Source organism: Melanerpes formicivorus, unplaced genomic scaffold (assembly GCF_026170545.1).
Source record: "Melanerpes formicivorus ecotype bairdi unplaced genomic scaffold, bMelFor1.0.p_v2 SCAF_48, whole genome shotgun sequence".
Lineage (NCBI taxonomy): Eukaryota > Metazoa > Chordata > Aves > Piciformes > Picidae > Melanerpes > Melanerpes formicivorus.
In genome coordinates, this window is record NW_027142400.1 from 5,138,664 (window position 1) to 5,166,001 (window position 27,338).

At 44.0% G+C, this 27,338-nt stretch overlaps 1 long non-coding RNA gene across 2 annotated transcripts; it reads left to right on the forward strand.

The window, feature by feature from the left end:
- The first annotated feature begins 20,024 nt into the window (after positions 1-20,024).
- On the forward strand, positions 20,025-26,695 carry LOC137452026 (uncharacterized). Of its 2 annotated transcripts, none has more exons than XR_010989943.1 (3): positions 20,025-20,106; positions 22,150-22,347; positions 26,182-26,695. It is a non-coding gene; the product is annotated as an uncharacterized lncRNA (long non-coding RNA). The 2 variants fall into 2 exon arrangements; XR_010989942.1 differs by having other exon boundaries at positions 20,027-20,102.
- Positions 26,696-27,338: the final 643 nt, after the last annotated feature.

Consider the following 27,338-nt stretch of genomic DNA (forward strand, 5'->3'; position numbering starts at 1 on the left):
TATGTGGCTGATTCTGAGTGTTCTTCAGGGATATTTTTCCTGAGCGCTATCATTCCAGTTTCATTATGTTATTTCCTGGCCATGTTGCTAGTCTCTGTAGGTGCCACAGGGTAATTTCTCTGTTCAATAACATTCAAAACTCCTCCCATTTTAGCATCGTCACCATCTTGTAGTGCACATTTGCCATGCTTACTTATTTGTGACTTGCTTTCATTTTTCTCCAACCTTTTCTTCCTGTTTTGTCATATACTTCTCAGAATAGTTTTCCTCCAAAATGCACTCTGTTGTTTTGTTTGTTTGTTTGTTTGTTTGTTTTTTAAGGAATTAAATTATTCTCCTTTCTACATATGCATGTTAGACACAACAGCTTTGTAGTGTGCTGCCTCTAATACATTGTCTCCTTGAAACAACTGCAGTCTATGATGAGCCTACACACATGCTGAAATATGTAGTAAAAAGTAAGTAAGATTCATTAGATGAAACAGAAAGTAGGCAGCACATCTAGCAGAACTTGGTCCCAGGATGGTTTCAGTTTTGAAGGGAATCATTCCTAGTATAATTGACTGAGAATGGAGTGGGACTCCTTACTTGCATTTAGGGGCATCAGGTAAAAAAGCTTTTGTCTTAAGTCAGACACGCCAAGAGGACAGTGCTGGAGCTGCTCTTCACTTCTGACTTTACTCAGCTCCTGCATGGGTTGGGAGGTAGGAGCAGATCAGGCCAGCCTCCTGAACCTTGCCACCTCTGTTAACATTGATACTGTTGGCTAAGGTATTCCAAAGGCTGCTCTCAAGACCAGGCTTGCCTCCCAACTACATGGCCCACACCCTGAACACAGCCACAAAGAGACGCAGAGAGGCACACAAACCCTGCAAACCTCTTCAGCCCCAGCACTCAAGGGTTCTGGCAAAGATACTAGGGGTCCCCAATCCCTGTGCACCCTTTGGGTGCCAGATAGCTCAGATGGCCTTCAGACCTCTCCAGGAGCTGCTTTCCAGGCTATATGGACATTGATGTCAAGCATGGAAGCTGTGGTTTTGCCATCCCTGTCTTTGGAAAATTGTCATTCTATGGTCTCCAGCGTTCCATTCCTTTGGCATATCCAATGAGGAAGTGTCTGGATTTGAACTAGTTCATGCCTGTCAAAATGCTGAATGGGAGACAGAGCAGGATAGGATATTGGATAACTTCTCTGAGCCTTAAGGCTTCAGAGAAGAAATAATCCCTTTTGTCTTCTGGAAAAAAAAATGAAATAATTGCAGAGACAATAAACAAAGGGCTGCATTAAAACCTCTGTTTGCAGGAGATCATGAAGATTTCAGTGATATGGTACTCTCCTGTAGGAGGAAGGATTAAAAGTGCCACAGGACAGATTTATAAACCCTGGATAGAGTAAGAATTCAACAGAAATCTTTGGCAATTCCCTTCCATTCCTCCTCTGGGTCTCAGCCTGGCTTCTGGTAGCACTTAGAACAAAACCACCAGCTTGCTTGTTTTAGTGTGTTCTCTATTTTTCTTGAACCCAAATGAAACATCAGAGGTCTAGCTTATGCACTTGCAAGTAAAAATAGCTCTAAAGTCAATATATTTAAGGCCTTTAAATGATAGCTCTGAAATAATTCATCCTAAACCCATGAGAGGGGAATGGTGCTGTTTGTGAAAGGAATGTGCATGGTGCTGATAGTGGGCAGTCCTGACATGTAAAGAGCAATGAGTGATACTGCAAAACAAAAGGAAGGTGAGAAAAGGGCCATGAAGATTGCATTGCACGGTGTTGTGAAAGAGGAGCAAAATACATTTACAGTGGAAGCCTGCTTCAAACTGCCTGTATTTTCTCTTCCAATCTGATTCTTCTTGTCCCTTAGAAATACAGTTTTGGATGTGTCATGCTTGGAGCATGAGCCTCTCTCTTGCATGTAGTACTGCTATTTGTTAATCACCATCCAGGACTCATTTATTCTCTATGCCTTGCCCTTGTTCTTGAAGTAAAATAAACGAAGGCTATGAAAGCATCAGATACATCCTATGAAGTCCCTCTGTTGCATTTTGTCTCTATTGCTCTGTATTTGGATGAAACACTCTGTTTTCTGCTCTCTGTCCCTACCAACTCCTGACTTAAATTCCTTTGATTCACAGGGAAATAGTATTTTCTCTTTCCATCTTCTAGGAACAAGGTGAAAGCACCTTTGAGCCATTATCCTTTAAAACCTTTGCATATGCACTTTCTCACTGAAGCTTGAGCAAGGATAGCTTGAGACATTGCAATTTCATTACTAGGTGAGATTTTTTTGGAAGAGATCGGTATAAGTCCTGCCTCCCTCTGATCTGATGTTTTTCATCATTACTTTTCAGCAAATGGTTCCCAAACGCAACATTTCTAATTAGTCTTTCTCAGGTTCAGTGGAGGGGTGCCGCCGGGCATTCCACAGACTCATCTTGACAGACAATTTATGAAATCTCTCAAGTTGAGAAGGAGGATCTCTTTAATAGGATGGTACTTGAAAGAAGTTGGAAAGTAGACTTGATTTAAAGCACAGATACAGATCCTTCAAAGGCTGCTGTATGGAGAAAAACCCATTGAAGTGAGTATATCCTTAAGGCTCACCAGTGAGGAAAATGGCCCTGTGCAATAGATGTGGGTTTCAACCCCTTGTCTGTGTGCAGTGCAGTTGAAAGTCCCATTACCTGAGCCAGAGAAGAGGAGAATGAGTCAAAAATGGCTAAATGCAGAGGGCTAAATGCTGGAGGGTGTGAAAAAAACAGGCCTATGCCTTGCAGCCCTCAAGGCTGCTCTATTAACATGAGGGTTTGATGCATTTATTTAAGCAGGGTGATCAAGATAAAAAGAGCTTGTTGGTGTTGGATGCTGAGGCAGTGTTCAAGACATCCCTGACTCACAGCTTGCAAGCTGGGACTCGTTTTGCAAGTTCAGACCCTGCTCAGATAGGATCAGGGAATGTCTTTGGGCTGGATTGTGAAGGAAGCAGTCTTGCCAAATATGCTCTGCCCATAGCACCGTCCAGACCCGTCAGATGATATTTCTTCTTAATTTTGCTAATGTATGCTTGGCCCCAATTCCATGCTACCTCAGGCTACAGGTCTAATAAAAACATGGCACACATGCTGTGGGTGGGAGCATGCAGCTGGTGGGAGTTGAGGCACGTGAAAACAAAAAGCATAACTCTTTCTTAAATGCAGCATAGAAATCAAGATATAATATTCTTCTAATTCCCTGCACTTTCCCTCTCTCTGTGGCACACCCTCATCCATAGCTCTGTCACTTGCCAGAAAAGATGACAACAGATTTCCTTTCTGTGTATGTTTCTCCATACTCTGAGCAATATTTAGATTATCAGGCAGAAGTGGACTTGCATGCCACACAGAGCTTGTGCTCAGGTGTGCCTCCTGTGCTAGGACCATCCCACTCACTGTAGTTACACCTGTGGGTGCAGTGTTAGTGATCTAATCCCTACCTGAGGATGAAGTTGTCAGGCTGCTGACTTGCCATGGTCATGCAGGATGTCCATTCCTGGGATGGTGTTGGAAAAGCCCTGGGCACACATTTATTTCCTACCCATGAGCTGTTTCTCTAGGGGAGATAGGTTGTATTGCAGCTCTGGGCTGTGTGAAAATCTCGATGAGTAGCTCATGGATTTAAAAAAGTTGGGCTTCTTTGGGCCATTAGCCCTTCTGAATATGCAACTTATACCAACATGACCATAGTGTCTGTAGAAAAGAAATTAAAATCGAGTCCCAAGAGACAGCACAGACTTGACAGGGAAAGCCAAAAGCTGTACTAGCATCTGTGGGGCTTGCTAGGGGGTGGAAACGCAGGAAATCTATTGACTTTAAGCAAGGGGAAGTGCTGAGCCTCAGGCTGGACCTCTGGTTGTTTCTGGGTCAGGTGTGCTGCCTCGGTGAGGGCGTTTTCCCGGGAGCATGTATCTCCAGATGCCAGTGCTAACCCTCATCCTGGAAAGGTAGGGGCAGAGAGGAGTTCCTTGATGCAGGCCTTGTTTATGCTTTCAGGATGCAAACACAGGGGTTAGAGGGATACTCCATCAAAGGACCAGCATATGATGAGGTACAGATATCATGAAACCAGCTAGCCATTGGAGCTCTTGCCACATCACCCCAATACCATGCACTCCTGACATCACTTGTTAGGGGCCATCTTGTTCTCCAAAAACATTTCCCGCTGGAACCTTTTGCAGAAAGAACGTGGGTTAGAGAAGCTCATGGGTATTGCTGAGAATAATTTATTTCTGGGAAATTTGAGATTTTTATGGAGTCATAGAGGTTTCAAGCTTCTAAGATTAGACCAAATCCTTGTTTCCAAGCTCACTCAATAGTACTATCAGTCTAAAGTTTCCACTAATCACACATAATACAGTCTATTTGTGTTGATTTTCAATAACAGCATTTTGTCTCAATAACAGCATTTTATTTACTGGCAGCATATTTTGCTGGCTGATGTTTAGCAACTCCACCTGCCAATTCTCATCCCTGAAGGATGATGTGTAAGCAAAGATGATATAAGAGATGAAAAATGGTTGCTTCCTTCTTCCACTTCTTCTTCTGAATGATTTCACACAGTTGGTGTGTTAGTACTTGCTTTTCTACACTAGTTTGTGCACTCATTTTTCTCTGGTTCCTTAAAAAGTTTTGCCTGAGCAGTGTACTGCCATATCAGAAGGAGTTTCTTTTCCCACCCTCTCCAGGGGAACCTCCACCCCTCTCTAAGCAAAACACATGAAATGCTAAAGCTTAAAATTTATGGAGCCTGATTTAAAAGCCAGGACGTCTGCTGGTCTCAAGGGAAGGGAAATGACCCTTGGCTTATTTTGCAGTCAGTCCTTTTCAGAGAAGGAAGTGCTAATAAGCACTCACTTGAGGCACAACAGCTTAGGACAAATGAAAGCCAAAAAGCAGCCACATAATTGCTGTGACTGGGAATAAAGAAGAGCCAAGGAGAACATGTGAGAAGTTTCCCTTGTGAATGGTGCACTGTGAGCAACACACATCAGCAGTCACGCTAATATCCGAGGCTGGAGCTACCGAACATCCAGAACTGCCCCTGGGGAACTACTTCCTCTCCCAGAGCAGCTCAGATGGACCTGTTGCAGGAGCTGGGTGCTGGGGATGGATCCATGGATGAAGCAGGGAAGAGGAGACAGAGGGGAGAGGCAGCATGGGGAAAAGGAAATGTGTAGAAAACACCATAGGTGTTGGTACGAGTTAGACATGGAGAAAGCATATTACACTCCCTGCAGATGCTTGAGCAGTTTGAGAACAGTTCTGAAACCAGTCATGCTTACAGAGGGGAAACCTCAGGTAAGATTTCAAAGCTCAGCATCCTCAGGACTAGAGGACAGGTCCTCCTGGATCTGTCTCAGCACCTTCCCCTCATGATGAGCCACAGCCTCTTTGGTGGGAACTTGCCCCCTTAGCTGTGTCACCTCCAAGTGGCCCAGCCCTGGGTCCACCTTCACATAACCCCAAAATGACCATGTTCTAGACCCTGTGAGGCACCACACACACAGCAGCTTGGACCCAATTCATGATGTATGTGGAAGTCAGAAGGGACCAATACTTTGTCTTACCTGTCTTGGCAATCAGAGACCATCAGATTTCATCCAAGTACTGGATCCAGAGACATGGTTAGGCAAAATATCTTGATTCTCTCAAGGCTGTGAGGTCTCAGTTGAAAGTCTGGGAATGGAATAAACCAATCCTGCTATTGTCTGATACCTCCATGATACCTTAAGGCAACCTACTACTCTAGAGGAAAGCAAAAAGAGTTGAGATTATCGTGCCCTGATCTGAGGTAAAAAATGGTTTTGAGCCTCAAGCATGGTATTAATTTTGACCCTTAACAAGTTAGAGTCAAGAGTCTAAAGGGGATTTAGCAAAACTGTCACATACAATTCATGTATCACTTTTCTTGTTGCACTTCCACTTACTGCTCAAACATGGTTGGTTCACCACCCTTCTGTCCAGGATTTGCAAGCTTTGTACTGCATAAAATTTCACAATGGTGGTGATAACATCCTTAATAGTTCCCAGATAACATGTAAAATGAACACAAGTGGTACATCCCTCAAGTCCATACTTTTCCAATTTGGTCACCAGGATGTCATGCATCACAGTGTCAAATGCTTTGCACAAGTGTGCATTGGTGTGTCTTTTTAGAGCATTACATTCAGTTCTGGGCCTCACAGATAAAAAGGGTGAAAGAACTGGGAGGAATGTCCTGTGAAAGCAACTGAGGATTTGGGGTTTGTTTAGTATGCAGTAAAGGACACTGAGGGGTGACTGCATTGCTCTCTACAGCTTCCTGAGGAGTGGAAGTGAAGAGTGAGGTGTGATCTCCTCTCCATGGTGGGACTGGTTCAAAGCTTCACCATGAAGGGTCAGACTTGTCATTAAGAGACACTTCCTTACCATAAGGGTGGTCAAACCCTGGAACAGCCTTCCTAGAAAGGTGGTTGATGCCCCAAGTTTCTCAGTATTTAAGAGGCATTTGGACAATGCTCTTGATACTATGCTTTAACTTTTGTTCAGCCCTGAACACAAGTGGACTAGATGATCACTGCAGGTCCCTTCAGACTGAAATATTATTCTATTCTATTCTATTCTATTCTATTCTATTCTATTCTATTCTATTCTATTCTATTCTATTCTATTCTATTCTATTCTATCCTATCCTATCCTATCCTATCCTATCCTATCCTATCCCTGTCTGTTCTATCCTATCCTATCCTATCCTATCCTATCCTATCCTATCCTATCCTATCCTATCCTATCCTATCCTATCCTATCCTATCCTATCCCATCCTATCCTGTCCCTGTCTGTTCCATTCTATTCTATCCTATTCTATTAATTTTCTTTCCCAGAGACCTTCTCCCTTAGCCCTCAGCAGCTGACAAAGGCCCCTGCTTGAGTTCCATACATGGCACAAAGTCCAGCTTGCCCAGGGGGCAGGTTACTACCACCAAGTCCGCAATAGAGAATGGCAGAAACACAGCCTTCTCCCTCTGCACACTGCTATGGTGAGTGTGATTGAGTGTGGCCTGCCAGCTCACTGCCTCCACTAATGCTCTGTCCTGGGGAAATGACACCTGAGCATTTCCAATAAGTGTTGCGTCCTTTCACTGTCTGCTTCTGGGAACTCCCAGCTGAGTCACCCAACCCTCTGCAGATGTATTTGCAATTCATACCCTTTGTCTCAATCTTTGGAGAAACTAATATGTGTGCACCCTCTTAGAGCGTGTGAGGTATGCCAGCAAGGGCAACCAGTCAGGTTTCAGCCAGACAGAAGGGTATTTTCAGGAACACTTCAATTTGCAGGTCTGTTCCTTTTGCTGTCACACTGGGAATTGGAAGCATCCTGAGCATTCAGAGGGTGCTGGAAAAATGAATAAAAAATATGCTCTTAGTATGCATCTATTCCTGTAGGAACCATGAGCTTGCAATACTGCCACATTCTGAAGACAGAGCCACTTATGTGACAACCACATTGAGGATAACTGCAGCTGGCCTTCTCCACAGCACTCAGAAAGGGAGAGAACAGAGGTTGGATTCAGAGGGAAGAGTAGCCCTCACATCATGCAGTCTTGCCCTATTGTACATACTCTACTGAGAAGGATTCCCAGTAGCTGAATCAAAGCACACCATGCAGAAAAAACACATCCTTTCTCGATACAACAAAGTGGGAAGGTGAGATGACAGTGAACTCCTTATTGCAATGCTGGGTTTCCCAGGCTTCATGTTGTTTGATCGTGTTGCACCTTCACTAGCAAGACTAAAAAGCTTCTCCAGTTCTCCTCTGTCAGACGTCTTCCAGGACTCATCCATCCACAGTGATAAGTGACTTCTCAACCTGCTGTCCAGAAAGATAAAAGCATCCAGGTCCTTAATTTCTAGCTTCAGCCTTACTTCACCAATCCTCCTTTACAGCTTCTGGTATCTTTGTGTCCTCTTGCTACCCTAGCACAAGCCATTCTTGTAACAGATGCAATATGGCTTTCCTGAGTCCACATCACTCCACATTCCATCCCTCTGTGAAAGAATAAGAATTGCTTGTCACCCTGTTGTGTAGGGGCTTGACGTCACTGGCACAACTTACCAAAGCAGTGCCCTATCCTGTAAGCAGACTTGGGGTTTACCTGAGATGGAGAGCTCACAGATGTACCAGGCTTTCCAGACAGCATTTCTCAGAGCATATGTAGTTAAAGTGAAAAGTAAAGAACAGGCTGACTCTCCCTACCCATCACCAGCCAAGTTCTGCACATGTTCCCAAGTAAAATTCCCAGATGAGGTCAAGGCATTTAACTCATTGTCATCATAGAGTTCCCCCCAGATTGAAAGGTGTCCAGACAGATGACAAACACTTTATCTAAGTAATATGGTTCACCAAATATGCTGCTGCAACACAGCTGCTTTGGACTGGAACACAGCAGCTATCCCAAGCCAGGAGTGTTACACAACCATTGCCTAGAAAGGAGGAAATCAATAAAACTTCTTTGGTTTAAATCACAGATGAAAATCAAGTAACAAAAACCTGGACTTGGCCGATAACAAAGACTACATCATCTGGGAATGGGAGATCGTGGTGGTTCTAGTGGCCACAAGCCACCAGAAGATTAAAAGTAGCTTTCTGTTTTGGCTGCAGGAAGCCAGTGGCACCATGGCTCCTAGCAGCATTGAATTAGTCCTAGGTTGACCCAGCCTGACAGCATTTCCTGCAACATCTGGATTTTCTTTGGATGTCTCCGCCAAGTTGCAACTTGTTCCAAGCCTGCTGAGTTCATGAGATATGAAAAATAGACAGCTGTCTGAGAGCTGGCGGCATCAAAGGCAAAAACTGTGCTAAGAGCCTGGTTATCCATTTGCCAGCAATCACATGGGCATTGGCACAGACCAAGTGGTCCAGACTTCACTCTCATTAGTAGCCCCACCACTGTGTAGCAATGGTGAGGGTGCACAGAGATAGCAAGGTTCTATATCTCCATTGCTGAGAGCTTTGCTAAGGGTGGCTGCACACACAGGGCAGCCTACCTTCAAGCAAGCTCCAACAGGAGCTGCTCACAGGGAGGGATTCACCCTCTGTTATGCAAGTTGATAGTGCTAGAGGATGAGTCATGGCACCTGGGAGGGCAGCTGAACAAACAGGGCTCCCCCAGGAGAGATTTGCCTCTTTGGGCCAAGCTTGTCCATGGACACTAACTCCAGCTGAATATTCTCCATCTTTTGTACAAACTGCGACCCAAGAAGGGTGCTTTTCTGCAGATCCCCTTGGTATTTTTATGCCCTCTGCAAGCCACAAGGCATTTTCATAGTAACAAACAGCAGACAGTTTGCAAATGATCATCCGCTTTTGGACTGTTGAGATGGTCCTACAGGACACATAGATGCATGAGAACATTAGCTAATACTGCAGATTCCAGTGGCACCCTTGACAGTGGGTTCTGATGACTGGTGGAGCCAGTTAGGGTGTCTGTGCTGGCAGAGGTACAGTGGGTGACATGCATTACAGGTGTTTCCACAGCAGCACAGCTGCTTGGGCTGAGCTGAATTTTTGAAGGAGAAAGCAAAGCCTTGGTGCAGTGTTTCTGTGCATGTGGAGGGTGTGCCGTGGAGCCAGAGTGTCTGGGACAGCCACGGTCAGAGGAAGCTGCTGCGGCTGCTGGTGGAGGAGGAAGTCAGTGTCCCGGGGCTGGAGGCAGGGTGAGTGCTGGTTTTTCCTGGTGAGAAGGGGAGGTGGTGGGTGGGAGCTGGAGAAGGGAACCCAGCCTACGAAAAAAACACGGAAGGAAGAGGCTCAGAAAGTGCATTGCTGGTGCAGACACGAAGGAGAGAGCTAGGAAAGGAGCTTGTCCCTATAGTGAGAAGAATGCAGCTTTTGTGAGATGTGGGAGAAAGATGAAGTTTCAAGCTGGAGTGAGTGAAAACAGCAGAGACATGTTGCATAGACACATCTGGGGAAGTGAAGAACTGCTTCCAAGTGAAAAATAAGCCAGAAGATGGTGGCTGGACCTGGAGGGTAAAAACTGAGTTGACTAGGAATGACAGAAAATGTTACTAGTGACAAAGAGTCATCATTCAGTGCTGCCATAAAGGCCTGGGCTGAAATGTCTGTGAGCTGGGAAGTGTCCTGGAGCAGCCAAGGTGAATAAACCCCAAAACTTTGCACTCAGGTATCTGTAGCAAATACACCTCATTATACCCATGGCTTTATTTCACAATTGTTTTTGTTTTGCTCAGCTAAAACCCTTAAGCCTTACCTGGCACCATTTAAATCCAATGAAAAGGGGCACAAGAGCAGGGAAGGAGCATATACTTTCTGGTGGAAAATCCCCATGTGCCTGTATACAAGCAGAGAGCAAACTAGATTCATGCCATCAGGAGTGGCAGATGAGCTGGCCAAGCCACTCCCCATAATTTTCCAGCAGTCCTGGCTCACTGGCGAGGTCCCAGAGGACTGGAAGCTGGCCAACGTGGTGCCCATCCATAAGAAGGGCCAGTTGGATGAGCCAGGGAATTACAGGCCTGTCAGCCTGACCTCAGTGCCAGGCAAGATCATGGAACAGGTCATCCTGAGTGCAATAACACAACACTTAGAGGATGGCCAAGGGATCAGGCCTAGCCAGCATGGATTTAGGAAGGGCAGGTCCTGCCTGACCAACCTGATCTCCTTCTACGATCAGGTGACCCGCCTGGTGGATGGGGGGAGGCCTATGGATGTAGTCTACCTGGACCTCAGCAAGGCCTTTGACACCGTCCCCCATAGCAAACTGCTGGCCAAGCTGTCAGCCCATGGCTTGGACGGGAGCACACTGCGATGGGTTAGGAACTGGCTGGATGGCCGAGCCCAGAGAGTGGTGGTGAATGGTGCCACATCCAGCTGGCAGCCAGTCACTAGTGGTGTGCCCCAAGGATCAGTGCTGGGCCCTGTGCTCTTTAACATCTTTATTGATGATCTGGATGAGGGCATTGAGTCCATCATCAGTAAATTTGCTGACGACACCAAGCTGGGGGCAAGAGTTGATCTGCTGGAGGGTAGAGAGGCTCTGCAGAGGGACGTAGAGAGGCTCTGCAGAGGGACCTCGACAGGCTGGACAGATGGGCAGAGTCCAACGGCATGAGATTTAACACATCCAAGTGCCGGGTTCTGCACATTGGCCACAACAACCCCATGCAGTGCTACAGGCTGGGGTCAGAGTGGCTAGAGAGCAGCCAGGCAGAGAGGGACCTGGGGGGGCTGGTTGATGGCAGGCTGAACATGAGCCTGCAGTGTGCCCAGGCAGCCAAGAAGGCTAATGGCATCCTGGCCTGCATCAGGAACAGTGTGGCCAGCAGGAGCAGGGAGGTCATTCTGCCCCTGTACACTGCACTGGTTAGGCCACACCTCGAGTACTGTGTCCAGTTCTGGGCCCCTCAGTTTAGGAAGGATGTTGACTTGCTGGAATGAGTCCAGAGAAGAGCAACAAAGTTGGTGAGGGGTTTGGAACACAAGCCCTGTGAGGAGAGGCTGAGGGAGCTGGGGTTGCTCAGCCTGGAGAAGAGGAGACTCAGGGGTGACCTTATCACTCTCTACAACTACCTGAAGGGAGGTTGTAGACAGGCTGATGATGGTCTCTTCTCCCAGGCACCCAGTACCAGAACAAGAGGACACAGTCTCAGGCTGCGCCAGGGGAGGTTCAGGTTGGATGTTAGGAAGAAGTTCCATACAGAAAGAGTGATTGCGCTATGGAATGGGTTGCCCGGGGAGGTGGTGGAGTTGCCGTCATTGAAGGTGTTCAGAAGGAGACTTGATGGGGTGCTTGGTGCCATGGGTTAGCTGTTTGGGTGGGTTGGATTGGTTGATGGGTTGGACACGATGATCTTGAAGGTCTCTTCCAACCTGGTTTGGTTATTCTAATAAAGTTTATTATTCTAAAGTTTATTCTAATAAAGAGTGGGATCGAAACATCCAGCAGTATGTGAGGGTTAACACCAGCATGCATCATAGGCGCGTTCTCCACTGCATGGAGATGCCAAGCTAGCAAATATTGGGGTACATAGCCCCAGGACCAGTGACATTTAGCCATGGGGCAATGCCAAGGCAGGATTCTAGGGAGCTGGGGCAGGAGACTAAGTGTGCCATGTCACAGCCACACACAACAGCTTCCCAAAATGAGGTTAGATAATGGTGCTTTCTAGGTATATTTTCACCAGTCAGTTTTGCTATACCAGATCCAAATGCTTCCTCCCAGCCCTGCCCAGGACTAAAAACTCTGTCTGTTGTTGTGTCTGAACATCTATATCACTTTGAATATATCCTAGAGATATCCTAATCAACTAGTGATTGAGTAAACTCCTTGCCCAAGGGCAGTGCAACATTTAGCAACAGCCTACAGTGCAGCTTTGCTTTCCAGTGCATGGCAATCCCTTGGTTTATTCTTCTTGGTTCCTGGATTCTCTACCGTAAAGGGCTTTGTTGAAGTCAAGGTGGGAGATGACTGATAAAGCTCATCAGTGTCGTGATCTGTCTGCAGAAATGATGCATTTGGCTCTAACTGGCTGGAGTTCAGCAGAGATGTGTAAATGAAGAGGCATGTCTTGCTAATGTGGTTCATATACTGTGGGCTGCAGGCTGAGTTTCTCATGTTGGCATCTGATGCACACCCAGAGATGTTTTAAAGCACATAGCTCCAAAGAAGGGGAGCTGAGCTGCCCAGGGTTGCACATCTTGAGACTGGAGCCTGCAGTATCTGACAAAACAGTTGTAGCTGTGGATGGGCCATTGCAACATCTTTGGTAGTCATGCTTTCTGCCTGCTGTGGTTGAGGTAATTTTATCGCTTTTTTTTCTGCAAGCCAATGAGACTTCTCTCTTCTTAAAGCAGAGAGACGTATTCACAAAAATATTAGATGTGTAGCATATTGGAGAGGCCTCCCTCTCTGCTGAATGCTTGTTGAAAAATGACCAAAATAATCAAAACTTGACCTGAAGGGAAAAAGAATGATACCAACACACTTGCAAATTCTGACTAGAGAAACCACATGAAACAAAGCTACAAAGTTGCATTTTTCCCCCCCCTTAAATTACAAAGAGTTTTAATAGGGAGTGGTGTGGCTATCGGGTACAGAATTTGAATGTATTAAATATTTCCAAAATTATATGGAACTCCATTTGTTGGCTTAATTTCTGATGGCAAAAATTACCGTGGTAGGAGAGATGCAGGAATTGCAAGTCACTGTTCAGATGGATTCCCAGAATGATGTTTACTGAGTTGCAAACCCAAAACTTGTACAAAATAAAAGCTGTATCATCTTTCTTAGCAGACTGGGAGCTTATAAAGCACAATATTCAATTACCCTATAACATATATGCCTTTTTTTTAGGAATGGTGAAGTATTTCACTAGAACTTCCCATTAGGCATGGAAAATATAGTTTAAACAGATTAAATCTTTGTCATAACAAAAAATCTTGCAAATATGTATGCATGAATCTATGTGTATACGCACACATCAGTATATATGTACATGCACACATGTATACACACACATGTTTTCATGAGTTGGCCATTTCTCATTTCAAGAGCCTTCTGTTGGTGCTGGGTACAGTTGTTTGCCTGCTAAAAATAACATCTGCATGATGTTCAGTCAACAGTTATCAGCCCTGAATGCCAGTGGCTGCATCCCCCAGGTATTACTGAATTTTTACAACCTTCCTGAGTAGCTGAAAATAAAGACCTTCAGTAAGAAAGCCGAAGTTGGCCAGCTTGGTCTTGTACACTTTTCTCCCTGCTTTTAGTCTGAAATAATTTTTCTGTGAAGAAAGGAGGAAAATCACAATGAGAAACTGGTAAAGATGAGGAATGCATCCAATACAGAGATCCAAAGGGAAACAAAGGTGTGGCTTGTGTTTCACCTTTAAGCATGTCCATGAACCACCTCAAATGACATTATCAAAACTTGACCCATATTTTCTCTTACAGTGGCCTTTTTTTCAGGTAACCTTGAAGGAAGGTCTAGAAATCAAAGTGGTGATGGTTATATACCAGAAGGGGATTTTTGTACCTGTAGAGCTGACGCACAGGACCAACATTGAGCACCTACATGTTTTGGGCATCTAAAGATTTTTAAAATATGGTCATATTCTGCACAAGTACAGCAGAAGAACCATAGAAATGAGCAGCAAGTTGCCCAAAGAGCCTGCTTGGTTTCACTCAAGGAAGACTGTGTGGCCACTTGGTGAATAATAAACACATTCCCAGGGAAAAGGCAAATTCATGCAGAGATTTGGAGACAGGAGAAGCTGAGGTGCAGGGTGATGTAACCCCACCACCTCAGATTTGGAAGCTGTGCTGGGCCAGCACATCCATTTCTGAGTATGACCCCACTGCAACTAGTTTGGTTCAAGAGGCACCCACCCTTACCTGTTGTGCCTTACATGTGAGGATGCTTATTCACTGGAAAAAAACTGGGCAAGGAGTTGTTAGCATCTGCATCTTTGGTCTGGCTGGAAGCTTTGGTGTAGCCTCAATGCACATTATAAGGCTCAGCTCAGGGGTCACTAGATGAAACACCATGACCTGTAACATGCAGGAGGTCAGTATAGGTGACCTAACTGTCTCCTTTAGCCTTATGCTCTATGAATACTTCTGGAAGACCAACTGCCTTAATCCCTTACCAAAGAGAAGGGGAGATACTGATCTTGTCTTGTAAGACTTTCCATCTCCATTACAGTGCACACTCTTAAGCAGCTCACGTTCATCCATATGGTCAAGCACATACTTTGCATTTGTCTTCTGCTCTAGTGTTAATGATCCTACCAGATGCATTCACATATGACTGCAGGAAATTCACCCAGCATGTGCAGTCATTTTGGAATAGTGCATCAAGTAAGAGATACTGGCTTTTGGGGGGTGAGCATGGGGAGTTTGTATTGACTCATTCCAGCAAATTTCAGAGAAAGACAGACAAATAGGTAAATTCTCTTCCTTCTGGCAAAGTTTCCTGCCACCGACACAAGTATCTCTTCAAACAAAGGATTTTCCCTCTCCTCAGATGTCCCCAGACACTGAATTTTTAATATCTGATAACACACATTTCCATAGCAACAAACAGTGATGACCCAAACACAGGATTATGTGACTTCACTCAGAGTTGAGCAGAATACTAACAAGGATACTGATAGCTAATACTTTCCACTTCTATGGCACCTCCCTGCAGAGGATTTCAGTGAGCTTTATGCACATCATCCTCAATTTTCAGGTGGAGAAATGAAGAGAAGTTAGCAACATATTCTGAGATCAAGAAAAGAGGCTGGGCTTAGAGCACCCAGAAGGGAGGGAGGAGAAGACCAGGTCTTCTGGACTGTATGCAGCACATGAAGCTGATAAGATCCTGGTCTCTCCCATCCCTGAGAGCTGCTTTCTTTACAATAACACACCCACTGGGCTGCTTCCTGACCCCTAACTCTATTCCCTCAGAAGGTTCTCTGGGTTAAAATGGCATTTGTAGGTCCAGCAACCCTCTGCTAGCATGCCATACACTGGTATTACCCCTGCCTAAACAATCCCCAGGCTTCTGGACTCATTGTGACTGGGCCCAAACTCATGGAGGTTTCATTCAAAGTGGGTTACTTCAGATGATTAAAAAGCAGAGGCAGCTTACAAATACTGTCTGCCTGGCCTCAGACCTGAAATAAATTAAATGCAAACCCAGGAGGTTAAGCTTCAGGAAAGCAAAGTTAAAGAAGCAGCTGGGTGAACAAGCACTATTCAATGCTTTATGGGAGTCGAGGGATGGGGGGAGATCCCAGTGGCTGAATTTAAGCAACACTTCATGGAAAACAACCTGTATCTCACTAACAGCAAGTTGAAAAGACTGTTGCACCTTCAGAAATTCAAAGTCTTTTGATTTCAAAAGAAATTTAATGAAAATTATAAAAGGAAGCACATCCCTGTCTCTCCTCCCTCAGATAATTGGATGTAAATAACAGCTTCTTTTCATGCATCAAACCTTTAATCTGTAATTAGAATTGGCTTCAGCCAGATCCACTGGTATCCCATGGAAAGAGAGTTCTGATGGTGTAATAAAATGCCATGTGATTGTTTATTTATTGTTTTAATACATGTCAGAACAACTTCCAGAGACTTGTCTCAGTTTAGAAATGAAGCTCTGAAAGGCTGCTCTAAACTGAAACACAAGAACAGTTCCTTTTCTCACATCTCTGCAATGCTGTACTACCATGCTTCTCTGCTCCTTGCATTCAGAGTCAGGAGGGATTAATTCAAGGAGACACTTGGGCATGAGTTTACCTCCAAGTATTATACAAAGTACCTTTAGAAACCAGGAGAAGTTAACCACATACTTAAAACACACTTGAAATAAGCAGATTTTTGTTTGTTTGTTTGTTTTGCTGGGTGTTTCAGAAAGCTGATAGAGCTTTAAAAAAGCAGATCAAATAAAACATTTTTTTCCCACCCTAATAATCTGTTCACCTGAGACTACTTGAAGATTTCTTTTGCTGGAAAGCAAAAGGATGATTTATTTGGAGGGAAAGAGGCCAGAGTTGCAGAGGTTTTGGAAGTGTCTGTAGGATAGAGAAACAGGAACCTGTTACCAGTATGGCACAGCCCAGTAAGTAGGATGCCCCTTTTTGCTGCACTGGGAGAGCCACATAAACTTGGCTTGTCCTTCCTTCCCTCAAGATGAGTGCCTCAAGCACATATTTTGCAGATCACCGGTTGCATGAAACCTGTATTTCAGGGTCCCTCTCAGAAAGTGATAGCTTGCAGGGGGACTGTCAGAAATCCATGTGAAAATGATGTGAAAATAAAATCCATGAAGAAAACCAATGGTTTCTTATGTTAGTAATGCTGAGCTAGACTTAATGGAAGTAGGGTTACTTTTCAGACTTGCAGATGTGTCACATACTACGTCAGCACCAAAGAAAAGCCTCCTATACTCAGCCTGCATCTCACCAGAAATAAGTCTTCCATCACCTTTTCTTTATTCCATTTGAGGTAAGTTTGGATGTTTAAAAAAGTCACACAAGTATTTAATTTCTCTCAGGGCCTTTTAGAGGGAACTATTAATATTCTGTGACAAAAGACATGGCTGGGTTTAGGGTGGAATTTCTGAGTGGCAGACCTTGCCGAGGATTTGAGGCAGCTCTGTATCCAGTTGCTGTCCTGGTTCAGGAAATGCTGTCTCTGTGTAACAAAAAAAGGTGCAACGTAAACCAGCCAAGTGTTAAAGTTCTAGGCGAGCTCATAAATTAGCATTCACTATGAAAGAAAATACGTGTTCCTTACTGCACACAGTTACCACACATCTCTGATGGAGAACAGCTGCAAAATCCTTCAGCAGCTACTGCAGCCATGGTCTCCACTACCCAATTCAGAGATTTTAGCTGTGACTCACATACCCTCTTGAGAGTCAAACTGGGCTTTGGAAAAAAAATGCTCCTCAAACCCAGAGGAAAGCAGCCTTACCTTGGACTTTCTGCATGTGACTTGAGCAGTCAGCCTGTTGAAAGAGAATTGCTTTGGATTATAGCTTTGAAGCAATTTTCTTGTGGCTCATTCAAAAGAAGAGGTGTTTGTGATTTTTGAATGACATAAGGTGGTGATAGAATTTGCAGAACATTTTGATACTGGTGGAAAGCAAATTGCTTTTTTATTCCTGTGGCTGGAACAAAGTGGACAAACAGTGGTGTGTCCAATGCAGATCATGTCACAGTTATACCTGAATGCTAAAATATCTCCAAACCTTCAAGTGACTTCAGGGACAGGAGTACTCTGGACAATGATTTTTTTCCCCGTGAACTTCATGTTACCTATCACCTGCCATACTCCTCCTTTGAGTGCTAGCCTAAAAACTGTGAATGGAATGGTGATTTTGTGTCAGTCACTGAGCTATTTAAAGCTGCAGAACAAAACTGAGGGGCAAAAATCATCTTCCAAATAAACTAAACTCAGAAGTCAAAAATGGCTTGGAAGCCAAAGTTCATGAGGTGGATGCTAAATCAATCTGTAATGCATCCTACTGAAGTCCAGAGGTATCACCATACTCTAAGACGATTGCAACGTCCTTGAAATCTACTCCCGCCACTAGAAGATCTGCTACAAGCAGGAGGTCTGTCTGGAACTCAGGTGCACCTCTGTGTCCTCTAGTACATCCAGACATATTGACCAAAGAAGCCATCCTGATTCCTGGACAGATGTTAGTCGTTCTACTTAGAATCATAGAATTGTTTGGGTTGGAGGGGACCTCAAGGATCATCTAGTTCCAACCACCCTGCCATGGGCAGGGACCCCTCATGCTAGATCAGGTTGCTCAGAGCCACATCAAGCTTGGCATTAAAAACCTCAAGGGATGAAGCTTCTACCACCTCCCTGGGCAAACCATTCCAGTGTCTCACCACCCTCATGGTGAAGAATTTCTTCCTAACATCCAATCTGAATCTACCCATTTCTATTTTTTTCCATTCCCCCTAGCCCTACCATTACCTGACACCCTAGAAGTCCCTCACTCACCCTATTTCCTCCCTTTTCCCCCTCAAATCCCAGACCACCTGGGCTCTGTGAGAGTGTCCTCCCACCCCAGGTGTGGCCACTTGGCCCTCCTCACCCACTCCCCTTTTAATCCCCCACAAGAAACGCAGAAGCCTAAGCTGAGCCCAGCTGGGCTGAGGGATCCTCCTCTCATCACTGGTGAGTCCTCGTGGCACACACTGGGTGATGGTGGTGGTGACAACAAAGGCCGGGGGGCCTGGTGGCCCCCCGGTTAGCTAGGAAGAATGTTGATGGTTCATCCAGTATCATAGAATCATGGAATTTTTAGGGTTGGAAGGGACTTCAAATGACTTAATATTTCTGTAATAGAATTAGTTGTCCTGTCTAGAGCTATATGTTATAAACTTATCTAGAGCAGTATCCCTGGATAACAGTCCTTAGGCTTTATGTACTGAGTCCACAGAAACAGCATGATATTGAGCAGGACATTAGTAAAAGATATTCTAAAGCAAATATTTCACTGGTATCTGAATCTGTAAGGTGAAGTACATTGGCTTCAGTGGTAGATTATAGTAAGGAGAGGATCACTAAGTCCTAAAAGCAAATAGCTCATGAGGTAAGAACAATAAAAGGCAGGTTTTGTTCTAGCTGTGATCAGTGCAAGCACTGGTGTAATCAGTCCCAGCCTTGGAAGTCGTCAAATGACAGGTCTTGCATCAAAGATACTGGAGGTTGTCAGACTCCTGAATCAACTAATTTGATTTAGAAAGATGACTATCTCTTCCATCACCTACTAAAGCTGCTGGAACTTACTGACCCCACCTGTCACCCTCTGACTTTAAATGTGTCTTAATAAAAGCTGTTATTTAGTTTTATTTTTATTTATGTTTTCAGATTTTTAACTTTTTTTTTTTTTTTTTTTAAATCTGTTCTATGGTTAGTGATACCTCTCATCTTTTAGAATCACAGACTTTATTAATAAAGTTTGTGAACTCTTAGCTGACAGGCTATTGTTTCATAGAATAAGTCATAGTGGATTTTATTATACTCTTTGAAAGTTTTCTTTCTCTGATTTGACTTGTGGGCACATACAGCTTTAACCCACACAATTGCTTTTTCCCAGTGTTTTAGAGGTGTGAGATGAAGTAGGCCTTTAAGCCAATGAAGTTCATGATGAATGTAGCTCATGAAAGAGTCATTGGACTGGAAATAAAGTCTTTTTCTATGTTTAAGAAAACAAAATTTGTTCACATCTGTTTTCCTCTTAGTTTTTTTGTTGGTTTTTCTTTTTTTTTTCCCCTCCCTTAGGGAGAGAACAAGACAGAAAGGGTTTGAGCCCAAATGCTGCACTTTCTATCTCTAAGGGGAAAAATTCTGAGGTATTGCAGCTGGTTTCTCTTTTCAGTGAGCTAGGTTGGTGTGTGAGTGGGGTACTCAGTAATATTGCACATATTGAGAACCTGACAGAAACCAGAGTATTTTGTGTCTTTTTCAGACCCAGGAGCCACGTGTTGAACATCATCTTTTCTAACAGCCACATCTGCTGTGCTTCTTCAAGCAGCACCTGTGCAAGGAAACACTTCAGTGTATGTAAGAGTCCTAGTTTAGAGTGGGACAGATGGAAATGATGCTCACACAAAGGGATTGGATAGTGATGGAAAGATTAAATTGAAAACAAATTGATGTTCTACAGAACTACAAAGTGTAGTGATAAAGGCATCCCAAAGTGTACAGAGTTCCCTTGCACCACACCCTAAAAGCCCCCAACATTTCCCTTCTCACCACCTGAAGGTACACCCAAAACCCCCCAGGGCTCTTTCTTCCCCCCTGCTCTACTAGGCTAGTCCCAGAGTGGCCAGGCCTGAGACTAGCCCAGCCTTTCTTATCCTGGCATTAAGACTAAGAGGCCTGAGATACTCCCCCACCATTTACCCGATAGGGAGTATCTCCCACAGGAGCGGAGAGGGAACTTGGACTTCATTTAGGGTCCCACAGTAGTCCCCAGTGCATTAGGACACTGTTGGCAGACCAGTTGCTCACTGTTGTCTTCAACTAAAAAGCAGGCTACAACAGGCTGAATTTTACCCTGAATTCCATGGATAGGATGACTCAGACTAGGATATTTCAGGGGGAGAAGAAAGTGGGCTGTATGCTTGCTGAGAGAAGGAAAGCCTTCGCAATAAGGAAGCTGATGCAATTAGCCCTTGCTGTTAGGGAGCATGACTAGCCTCTGCTTGGCTGCAGTGGCAGTTAAACACTTCTCCTCCTCACCACGTCATCACAGACGTTTCTCTAGCTAAGCTGATGCAGAAATGCTGCAGAAGTGACTTTTCATATTTTCTGCAGGCAAGGATATGTAGACCAGCAGTGCCTCATGTTTTATGTGCATGGCCAGATTAGGGCAGCTATCACTGTAAGTCACAGATCCAACCCAAATCATTCTATGAATTGCAGTAAAACACACAAGAGTTACAAATCTGTGTGGACCCATGTGTGACAAAGGGTGGGACTAGATCTTCAGATGCTTCCATTCCCCACCCTGCCCAAGTAGTGGCATGTACGTATATTGCTGCTTTTAATTCTTAAACAGCATGTCCTTTTTTTAAATCCAGGCAGTACTCTCCAGGGACTCAGCTCCAAGCTGACTACTATGTATGAGGCTTAATTTCCACCAGTCACATTATGTAGAATATGTCTTGTTACTAGTTTTTGGGAGATGGAAGACAAAATCACTTCAAAAATTCAAGAACCACATAGAGGTTTGGGGGGGGGGGGGAAGTGTTTAATTTCTTTGCAAGTTACCTATGCCCTTGAGAAAAAAAGGAGAACACTATGAAAAGAATATGAGAATGAAGGTAGCTAAAACAAAGAAAATTCAAGATTTTGAAATTTTGTTTGATCTCTTCATCTTCTTCAAACCCTCACATCCTTCCTCTACATTGTGTTCCAACACAACACATATTTGTAATTGGCTGTGCCAAACTCTTGGTAAATTCCACCTGTCTTCAAGAATAGCATCCATTTCTCCAAAACTCTGTGTTTGTTTAGTGGACTGGTTCACACAGAAACACCCCTTCAGCTCAAACACTTAAGTCAGAAGGAAGCTGTATGTACACTTCTCTATCCTAAAGTGATTATTAAAGCTTTTTTTCCATCATATCCTCCTGGGAGCAGAGCCTAAGGAAAGGCTCAAATATGAGCTGAGCTGTAACATTGCTATTGCTCAGTAGGGAGATTTGTCCCCAAGGTAACTCACACTGGATACGTTTGTTTGCCATAAAAGTAAACACTGCTATAGTAACCTGCCCTGTGCAGAATGCTCCATGCCAGCAAATCTAATAATTCACTGCATTCACAGAAGTTACTGCAGGGCAGAGGCGACCAAATTGCCTTTAAATGACTCACTTTTGAACAGCAAGTTACTCAGCACATGATTTTTTTCAAAGCTTACCCCATTGTCTCCAGTTCTTGTCTACGCTTTGGCCCAAACATATTTTCACTAAGTCAGTGCCAGATAGAAACAGAAGATGGGTGCAAATCCTGGCCTGGAAAGTAAGAATGCCATGTAGTCCCAGAGGCTAGCAGTATTCCAGTAATGTACATATCTGCCATGTTTTTTTTTCCTTTTTACAGGTACTGTGATCAGTAGGTCAAGACCAAGACAGGTTTCTGAGCAAGATAATGACTAAATTAGCACAGCCCTTAAGTTTTGAAGAGCTTTTCTTCCATATCTGCTCTTCCAGATTGAGCTCTGAACCCCCAGCACTCAAGTCAGTTGGCTGCCTCCTTCATGTCATCCATGTCCAGCTGAAAAGGCATGGGACAGGCTGAGTAAGTTCAACCAATTGGAAATGTGGCGTCTGCCATAAGTGTGGACATCAGTTTGACATCAGACCTCTCCCTGGTGGGCTTCCTTGGCAGTCCCAAGCACCAGTGTGCGCATAGGGCTAGTCTCACCCATGCTGCTGTTCTTGTCCTATGTTCTCCCTGTTTTGGAAGTTATTGGCTTTTCCCCTCCTGCTGTTCCTTATATCTGATGCAAATTCTTGCAGAAGCAGCTCAGAAAGATTGAGATCTTTTGGATTTGCTGCTTTCAGAAGCACTGTTTCCATCTTTTAGGCACCTCTAAATAAGCAGCTAAGCCCTATGAAAAGCTGCAGGGTCTGTGAATATATCCAGTAGTAGGCACTTTATTTTTGCTGATCATTTTACACATCTGAGGTCTGTATAGCTTTTAAATTATCCCTCAGACATGTCTATAAAATCAGTCCTCAGCTATTAAAGTTAGAAGTCATGGAGAGGCAACCAATTCCCTCTCTATCTCATGCACACAAAAAGTATCACTATGGTAGGACACCTCATTAATCAAACATATGCCAGAAGTTTTCCTTGCATCAGATACAGTAAACAAATGCATTCAACTCTGTTTGAGTGAGGAGACTTATGTAACAATCAGTGCTGCAGGAAATCATGTTTATACCTGCAGAGAAATTGCTCAAGAACAGTATGTCCATGTGAAACTAATACTTCTGTCCCTTCCCTTTCTCCTCTGATGCCACTATGGCCGAGGCCTGGGAAATACAAGGCCATTTAGCCATGGGATTGAAACTGCACAAGTGCAAGACATGGATGCCATGGGTCTGTTCATTCAAGTCTGAGCCTTCCTTCCCAAATGTTCTCATATTTTCATGAAATCATAGAATGTGTTGGGTTGGAAGGCACCTTTAAATGTCATATTCTTCAACCCCCACTGATCAGGGACACAAGAAATAGATTAGGTTACTCAGAGCCCCATCAAGCCTGCACTTGAATGTCTCCAAGGATGGAGCCTTGCCTCCACCACCTCCCTGGGGATCCTATTCCAGTGATCCACTACCCTCATAGCAAAGAACTTTCAGTCTAAATCTAATCTCCTACAGTTTAAAACCATTGACAAGATTGCAACAGGAACCTCACCTCCTCTGTAAGTCTGGAGAAATTCCCAGGAGCAGAAAATTATGTTTTGGAGAGGGCAAGGAGCACCCTCCTGACACAGAGGGGAAAGGAGTGGTTGCAGAGCTGCACTGCTCTCCCACCAAGCACCCACTCAGCAGTGCAACTAAGCTGTTGACAGATGACTATTTGCTCCTGGCATTGCTTCCTTGTAAATTATGACAGGAGCAATGAAGGAAACCAGGAGATTGCTGGAGATACAATCCCTTGGTGTGAACCACCAGCAGTCAATGACTCAGAGGCAGGCTACAGCCCTGGGAGGTCTGCTGGAACAAAGTGAGCTGAGGACCTCATGCTCTGTCTGCTGTGGAGGTCAGAACAATGACACAGGTCTTATGTTGGAAAGCATCTTCTCCTAAATTGTTCTGAAATCTCTTCATCCAAAGTGCAGGTTGAGGAAGTGCATAGCTGCACCTGGGTCATGACACATAGTACCTAGAAAGGGACCTAAAGGCAGGATAACAGTGAAGAAAAAAACAAGAGAGGTGCTTTAAGTCTCCACAGAAGTCAGTTCCAAGGCACAGTGCTGTATATCTTCTGTACAAAAAAAAAAAAGGGAAGGAGACTGATTTTCAGTAGTCTGTTGTTTCAGTGGAACATATGTGGATTTGCCTCTGTTGTCCCTCATCCTCAATTTCTGACACATTTTTTCCTGTTGTAATCAGCCATCATGTAAGTGGTATAAAAAGGTTAAGGAAAACACCAAGTACATCAGTTGGCCCTCTTATAAAGTATTAGCACATAAATCCTGTGCAAAGCATGCATAGTTCTGTGTACTCAGCTACAACAGCTTGAAGGAGAACCACAGCTGGATACATTTTAAAGCTTAGAACATCACTGACCACTATCAATGGATGGGAAGAAGTGAAGATGGATGTGACTGCCTACAATCACAGACATCTGTCTTCTTTCTCTCCTTCCCCCCCCCCCCCCCCCTTTTGTTTTTTTGTTCTTTTCCCTCCTGATCTGCATTGTGCTAATCCACAGTGGAACACAGGGAATACTGAGCATCATTGTTTCTCTTCTCAGTCTGAGGGACTGCTAAATAACTTTTTTTACAGAAAACCTCAGAGCAGATACATCACAAGGGCTTCATGCCAAGGAGAGACTTGTCCACAAGCGCAGAAGAGCTGGAGCCAAGGCAAACCCTCAGTGGGTCTGACAGATCTTGTGATGTGTCCTTGGGAAGAGAACATTTTGCTCAGGTGATAAAATTTGCTCAGGTGATCTTGCAGGTGATCAAATATTGAAGAATCCATAAAAATGAAGGTGCTGCTTCCATTATTATTTGGAAGAAAGCAGTGATGATAACTGCTTCCTCTGTTCACTTTGTGACAAATGTATAGCACAAATTTATCACTTACACAGAAACAGTGACCAGGTTTCCCTGGACAGCCTATGGGAACATCATAGAATCATAGAATTCTTAGGGTTGGAAGGGACCTCAAGGATCATTTAGTTCCAACCCCCCTGCCATGGGCAAGGACACCTCACACTAAATCAGGTTGCCCAGAGACATACCAAGCCTAGCCTTAAAAAATTCCAGGGGTGGGGCTTCTACCACTTCCCTGGGCAGCCTGTTTCAGTGTCTCATGTTCTTCACCCTCATGGTGAAGAACTTCTTCCTAACGTCCAATCTGAATCTACCCATTTCTATTTTTGTTCCATTTCCCCTAGTCCTATCATTACCTGACACCCTAAAAAGTCCCTCCCCAGCTTTCTTGTAGGCCCCCTTCAGACACTGGAAGCATGAGCTATCACACACCTCTTTGAGTTGAGGCAGCTTCATATTCCAGTTGCTGACCCCTTGACATGTTTAGTTGCCCCACTTAGAAAACTTGAAGTCATCACTCTTTCAGTAATTAAGCTGATCCCATAGATATGCATATAAACATCACACCTGAGTAAATGAAAAATACAGCATGCAGGCAGGCCGTGCTATGCCTGTTATGGAGATTTCTGAAACAGAAAGCTGTTTGTCACATAGAGTACTATGGATGGCACATCTTTGCATACCTCCCCTTTTACTGAACTCAGAACTGACTCAGAAAATCACAGGGTGAAAAAGATCTTTCTGAGCGTTTACACTGGTTATTAAATTTCACTTTATAGTTCCTGTTGTGGCTCTCATGATTTCTAGCTGGTGTGAAGTAAGCCTGATCTTCAGTTACTGAATTCTAGTGGTAGGAGGTCTGTCACATCCCTTGGCAACCTCCTGCATATTGCCTTCTCTGCTCAAAAGAAAAACTGCACCTAGCCTACCAGGAGGGTCTCTCTACATGCAGCTGGTGGCCCTTAGGTGTGTGTTTTACACTGTAATTATTTAATGTTAAAAACTGAGCTAGACAGAGAAATGTCAGTGGAAATAAGACTAATTTGTTCTATTAAACTCTGTAAAAGCAAGCAGAAAAGTTGCTGAAACAACCTATACCATCTTTCTGGGAATACAGTAATTTGCATTTTTCACTACACAGCAGCTTCCCATCTAGATACTCTGTTCCAGCATGGATCATACTGTAAGAATATCTTAATAAAATATACTGCTAAATTGAAATGCTGAAAAGGGAAAATTAATCGGGTCAATAGACTGAGTTCAAGTCAAGCAGCCATAGCTGATATTTGTTTCAATTTTCTTTCTCAAAATTTTTCATTAAAGTTATTTTGAAATTTCAGGTTTTTGATCCTGCTCAGAATAAAGGCAAATTCTGGAAACTTTCCTGTGGCAGAATATCAACATTCAGTAGGACCTTCCAGGATTTCTTTCGCTGACCCAGCTCGTATTACCAGGAGACACAGCATAACTGTATCAGATCCAGAGCTTCTGTCATTAGTGTATACACATCTACATCTGGGGTCTCTGCCAATACAGCCTCTGAAGGAGAAACTCAGCCACTGCTTATCCAGTCTGTTCCTGTTTAGCTTTGTATCTCTATGTTGGCTCAAAAACGTGCATTCATCTAAAATAAAATTTGAGCTTTGGAGTTCACTTGGCTTCTGAAATGAGGCCCTACCTAATTTCCTACCTACTTATTTTGTTTGATTTTTATATACATATGTACACGCACACATACACAGGAACATACAAGGGCAGAGGCTCTATATAGACCCTTTCTAATGTTTTCCATGTGGTTTTCAGGCACAACAGCTAATATTTGTTGTTGTTGTTGTTTTGTTTCTTTCTACAGTACTAAGTGGATAAATATTGCCATTTAAAAAATAAACTTCCTCAAAATTGTGCACTCTGTTCTGAAAGATCACCTTGTTCTTTAGGTGATTTATGACATCAGTCTGTAACTACACGTGTATTGTTCAGAGCGTTCAGCAAACAAGACATGAGTGTTTGAAATACTTTAGGGCAGGAAGACTCACAAAACATTAGAACTGTCTCCCAGCTTTACTCTGGACACTTGAAATTCAATGTCTTCTTTCCTGTTAATACACCTCATGTTGTCACTGCCTCTTCATATCAACATAAGTGAACACTGACAGGTCAAACAGAGCAAGGCTGTGCAGAGACCGAAACCAACTTAATCTGGGTACATCCTCTATTCTTTGAAGTGTTAGACCATGGGCCAAGATTCTTTGATGGCTTTTGAGAGAGCTTGAGGTCGGGCCAAAATTTCTACCAGATCTTTTCAGGCTTTCCATACTAGGGTTGGCAGTTTGGGGACACAGGGCAAGTAAAATGCAAGAGGGCGATGAATGTTAGGAATCTGATGTACCATGACCATGGAAACCACTGTATGGTAGCATGGTTGGGCCAGATTTTAACTTGGCCACTGTGGACCTGCTGGGTTTGGTAATCAGTGTTTCTGTGTCAAGGAACTACG